This window comes from Elephantulus edwardii, unplaced genomic scaffold, assembly GCF_000299155.1.
Source record: "Elephantulus edwardii isolate Elephantulus edwardi_28Jun2011 unplaced genomic scaffold, EleEdw1.0 scaffold00044, whole genome shotgun sequence".
NCBI lineage: Eukaryota > Metazoa > Chordata > Mammalia > Macroscelidea > Macroscelididae > Elephantulus > Elephantulus edwardii.
In genome coordinates this window covers 17603082-17609510 of record NW_006399794.1, presented here as the reverse complement: position 1 = coordinate 17609510, position 6429 = coordinate 17603082, and positions in this window count along the sequence as shown.

Genomic DNA, 6429 nt, shown 5'->3' with positions numbered 1-6429 from the left:
CGATGGCACCTTACAAGAACAACAATATCTGTTTGGGTGACAGCTCTGGTTTCTTTAGGGTATATTCCTATTATTGGAATTGTTGGATCAAATGTTATTTCTATTTCCAACTTTTTGAGAAAGTACCATACGGTCTTGCATAGTGGTTACACCATTTTACACTCCCACCAGCAGTAAATAAAGAGTTCCAATCTCTCCATAACCTTGCCAGTGTTTGTTGTTTCTGCTCTGTTGAACTTTGCTATTGTTACTGGGGTGAGATGATATCTCATAATTGGTTTTGATTTTTATTTTCTTGATGTCAAAATGTAATTAAGCCCATAGACATGGGCAATCATAGTCTAAGGAATCTAATATTAACACTACTTATGACTTGACCCGTGAGGAGTAATTTTGTGGGCAAGGGAGTAATTGCTATGCAATGAGTAAGCTGAGCTGAGTGGAATGACTAGTGATGCTCTTCATCGCTTCATGTGCTTATTGATCATTTGTATATCTTATCTAGGAAAAAATGTCTATTCAAGTCTTTTCCCCTATTTTTAATTTGGATTGTTTTTCTTTTTGTTTTTGATATAAATAAGTCATTAGGTATTCTAGATAGTAAACTTTAATCAAACATATATTATTCAAAATGTATTGCAATTTAGTGGGAATTTACTCATAGCTGACCCTCTAGAGGGTTTCAGAAGCTATAAATCACATAGGAAGAAATTGCCCATCTTTCTCCCTTGGAAGAACTGGTGGATTCAGATTTCCTAATTTTGGAATCACAACACAACTCTTTACCTCTAGGCCAACAGAGTTCTCCTTTGTCAGAGGGTTTGTAAATATTTTCTCCCACTCTATAGGTTACCTCTTCACCTTCTAGGTATATCCTTTGAAATACAGAAGTTAAATTTTATGAAGTCCTAATTATCAAATTACCTATTTGTTGCTGTTGCTTCTATGTTTTTTACTATAGGTAAGAAGTCAGCCCCAAATCCATAGTTCTCCTTAAGTATTCTATAGTTTTAGCTCTTATATTCATGTCTTTAGTCTAATTTTAGTTAATTTTTGTATATAGAAGAGATAAGGGCATACCCTCATTCTTTTGCATGTAACTATGTGGCTATTGGAGTACATTATGTCTAAGAAGCTATTTCTTTCCCATTGTGTAGTCTTGACAACATTGTTATAAGCTAATTGGCCATATTATTGTTGTTATGTGCCTTCAAGTAAAAAAATGACTCATGGCTGACCCTTCTGTGGGTTTTCAGAGGCTGTATGTAGCACTGGGGTGGGAGGGTTTCCCTCTTTCTCTGAATAACATCTGGTAGACTTGAACCACGTGTCTTCAGGTTGGCAGTGAAGCTCCTTACCACCAAGCTATCAGAGCTCTCTAACTGCTTGACCACACATGTACAAATTTCCTTCTGAATTCTCAGTTCTACTCCATGCATCTGTATGTTTCTTCTTACCATTATTTTTCTTCTGTAAATTTGCAGTGACTTTAAAAAAAAATAATTGTAGTATCTGTTAATATTGGGAAGTGTGAATGTTTTGACTTTGTCCCTTTCTCCAAGTGTTTTGGGGTTTTAGTTCCCCTATTAAGAATCCCTTGAAATTCCACAAAGAGCCCTGGTAACATATAGTAGGTTAAGTGTTGGGTTTCTCCTACAGCGTCCCTTTTCAGCAGGAAGTAGCTAAGTGAATACACCATCCCCTTTTCCTTATGAATCAGGGTGAAGTCTCTCTCAGGGAGGAGTGATAGGGAATGGCAAAGGACACACTGATTAAGGAGATTAATCAGAACTGGTTTTGACAAGCACTGTGGTGATGGGACAATTAAAACAGACTTTCAAGGATGAAAAAAAGAGAGGAACAAACTGCGGCAGAGGTAGAGAAAATAGTGCAACAAGGAATGAATGGAAATCCAAAATTTCTGTAAATGTTTATTAGAATTAATAAAAAACAAAACAAAACAAAACAGAAGAGTAACAAGGGGAAAAAAAGAGTAAGATTTTAAAAAAAGTGTTGGGTTTCTAACAAAAAAGTTCAGCATTTCAAACCTAGTAGACAAAGAACTAGGAAGCTCAGGTGCCCTAGTGGTAAGAATCTGCACTGCAATCCAGAAGGCACGTGGTTTGAATCCACCAGCTGCCTCCCAGGAGAAAGATGGGCAATCTCCTCCTGTGAAATTAATTGCCTCTGAAAACCCACTGGAGGGTTAGCTATGGGTTGGTTCTAACTCAATGATACTCACAACAAGACAAAAAACTACCAGATATGTAAGCTGGGTTTAGAAGAGGCCCTAGTACTAGGGACATCATAGCCAATGTCACATGGATCTTGGCTGAAACCAGAGTACCAGAGGAATGTCTATCTGTGTTTCCTTGATGATGTAAAGGCATTAGACTGCGTGGATCACAGCAAATTTTGGCTAATCTTTAAAAGAATGGTAATGCCGGAAGACCTGATTGTGCTCATGTGAAACCTATACTTGGACCAGGAGGCAGTCGTCAATACAGAGCAAAGAAACACTGCATGGTTCAAAATCAAGAAAGGGGTGCATCTAGGATGCATCCTGTCTCCATTCCTTTTTAATGAACAGTTCATTCAGGAGCCTGGACTTTACGAGGAAGAATGTGACATGAGGATTGGAGGAAGACTCCTCAACAACCTGCACTATGCAGACAATACTACCTTGCTTGCTGAAACTGAGGAGGCCTTGAAGAATCTGCTTCAGAAAGTCAGGAAATGCAGTCTTCAACATGGATTGAAGACAGGTCAAACCTATGAACATGAATCTATTTCCAACTTCATTTTTTGCATGTGGTGATTTAAATCTTCTATAAATTTTATAGCATTGCTCTGTGATTTACAGTGTCTAGTTCTTTTACCTTTTCAATTATGTTTGCTCCTAAGATTTTTATTCTTTTCAATGCTATTACGAATACATTTTTTAAAATTTTTCTTTTCAGAATATTAATCACTAGTGTATGGGGGGGAAATTGTGTGCTGATTTTTTGGCAACTTTTCTAAATTTATTATCTCTAATGATACAGGATGCATCAAAAGAAGATGGAAAAAGTACATAGAGTCACTGTACCAAAAATAATTGGCTGACACAGAAGAATTTAATGAAACAATGTATGCCCAAGAGGCAATGGTGATGTAGGAGGAAGTTCAAGCTTCTCTGAAGGAACTGGAAAAAAACAAGGCCCCAGGTATTGACAGCATACCAATCGACATATTTCAGCTAACTGCTGCCCTAAACATGCTCACCAAATTGTGCCAAGAAATTTGGAGGACAGCTACCTGACTGGCTTACTGGAAGAGATCCATATTTATCCCCATTAAAAAAAGAATGATACAACAGACTGTGGGAATTATCAAACAATATCACTAATATCACACCCCAATAAAATCTTGCTGAAGATTATCTAAAAATGACTGGAATAGTACATCAACAGAGAACTACCAGAAGTACTAGCTGTGTTTAGAAGCAGCCTTAGGGACATTACTGTCAATGTCAGATGGTTCTTGGCTGAAACCAGAGGATACCAGAACAATGTCTATCTATGTTTTCATTGACAATGCAAAGGCATTGGACTGCATGGATCACAACAATTCGTTGCTAACCTTGAGAATAATGGGAATCCCAGAACACCTGATTGTGCTCATGTGAAACCTATACTTGGACCAGGAGGCAGTCATCAGAACAGAACAAGGAAACACAGTATGGTTCAAAATCAGGAAAGGAGTGCATCAGGGATGTGTCCTGTCTCCACATGCTTTTCAATCTATATGCAGAACAGATCATTTGGGAGGATAGTCTTTATGAGAAGAACTGTGGCACCAGGATTAGAGGAAGATTCATCAACAACTTGCATTTATGCAAATGACACAACCTTGCTCACTGAAACTGAGGAGGACCTGAAGTATTTGCTGCAGAAAGTCAAGAACTGCAGCCTTCAATATTGATTGAAACTCGACATCAAGAAAATAAAGGTTCTCACCACTGGGCCAATTGGAAGCACAACGACATGTAGCGCAGAGATTGAGGTTGATACCAATGTCAGTTTGCTCCATTCCACAATCAATATTCTTGAAACCATCAGCCAGTAAATCAAGACTAATTGGATTAGGAAAGTCTGCTATCAGGGACCTCTCCAGAGTGCTGAAATGCAAAGATGTCAGACTAAGGTGCACCTGATCTAGGCCATGGTCTTCACAATTACTTGTTATTCATCAAAGAGCTGGATAATGAACAAGGATGACAGAAGAATTAATGTCTTTGAGTTGTGGTGTTAGAGAAAAGTATTGAACATACCATGGACTCCCAAGAGAATAAGCCTGTCCTGGAGAGGGTGAAACCAAGTTGTTCTTTGGAGGCAAAACAACACAGGACAGGAAGACCCTGGATGAGATGGATTGACATAGTGTCTGGGGTAATAGGGGCAGGTGTGTAAGAGACAGTGAGATTGGCTCAGGATAGGGCAGAGTTCAGAGCTATTGTGCATAGGGTCACAAAGGTGACTTGATGGTCCCTAACAGCAACAATAATTTTTCTGTTTATTATAATTTTGTAAATTTGCTGCTGTTTTTACATACTATTGAGTTGGAAATGACTCATTAACTGACCCTCCAGCAGGTTTTCAGGGGCAGTAAAGTTCATATTAAGAGATTGTCCATCTGTCTTCTGAAATGCAGGCTATAAGATCATATAATCTACAAAAAAAAAGATCATATAGTCTGTTGATGTTGTTAGGTGCTGTTGAATTGAGTACAACTCACAGCAACCCTGTGAATACAAGATTTGACTCTTATCCTATCCTGTGCCATCCTCACCATCTCTGGTATATCTGTGTGCCCATTGCTGCAATGACTGGTCAAATCCACCTTGATGAAGGTCAATATCATTTTGCTTTCTTGTTGATTGAGACTGAGCTCACAGTTAACAGAGCTGTTAACTTATGCTTGAGTGGCACTTAACTAACTTACGTATTTCTCCATAAGCGTATCACAGCTGTCTTGTGCTTACAAACATAGATAGCACTTGGAGAACCATTTAAAACAACACAATTGTCACCCCAAAACACAAAAATGTGGCACTAAATAGAGTGTGAAAAAGACACTTCTTTACAGTAGTGAATGCTGAAACAAGAAGACAGTGTCACCTTGTTTGACCTCAGCTGTGAACATGCGCACTAGACGACTCAAATTTTTTTTGCGTCTCTGGGCACTGCTGAGGAAATAAGTAAAAACAAAATCTCCTGCCAACCCAGACAAACTATAAGAAAGTCGTTTTATTATTGAATAAGCATTAAATCAGAATGTAATAGGCATCACAGGCAATCTGCTAAGTATACCTGAAAGACAGAAAGGATCTCTACCCTTTTATATAACCAGGTGTGAGAGGAAGATGTGCATTCTGCTCCCATAAAGATTTACAACCTTGGAAACCCTACAGGGCAGTTCTAGCCTGTATTAGAGCTGTGATGAGTTGGAATCAACTCAATGATCATGGGGTTTTGTCATTTTGTTTTGTTTCTTTTCTTGATTTGGCATATAGTCAAGTAGCTACAACCCATTTCATAAATACCTCAAAATAAATGAGATGTAGTCTCAAGTGAATGGTCTTGACAGCATCATTTGTCACGTGTAATTCATCCTAAATTCACTGAGTAATTGGAATAGGCACTTACATTTGCTAATTGTCTTTATCTAAAAGGGGAGGGAGGGAACACCCAAAACAACTTTATATGATTATGACCAGAGGGAGGTTTGCAACTTGGAGCTACATACCAGCTACAGTTAAATTCCTATCCTCCCAGGAAATGGGGAGACAGATAGAAGTGCAATTTTCCTTGATTGGTTACATTTCAAACAGATGGCTCCTAGGTCCTTGCGGAAACATTCGTGAGTTATAAAACTGGTAAAAGGCTTTTTAGTCTTTAAAAAGATTTACATGCATTTCAAAGAGGCAGTGCAAAAACATAATTACAAGTTTTCTGAAGTAAATGCTCTAAAGAAAGGGCAAGTAGAAGTCTCTTCCCATTTTTCAACAAGAGGAATTACATTTCTTTTTTCTTTCTTATTTCTAATTTTTATTTGCCCATATAGTATATCCACAGAGAACTGCAAAAGTGCAATAAGTATCAATTTTGAGGTTACAATGAAATTTTACTGAGTAGGAAATACACAAATATCTGTAAATAATAAAAATATAGCAAAATTACCAGAAGTGAGAGAAATGTAAGTCTGAAATCAAACCAGAACATTTTACCATTTCTCTTAACAAATTAAAAAAAATGATTAGTGATCTTAACAATGCTATCAGTTATCTTGAAAAGTTAATATTCATGGAAGACTATATTCACAGTGACAAAATAAATATTCTTTCCTACTGCATCTGGTACATTCATCAAGATAGACAATTTACTGGGC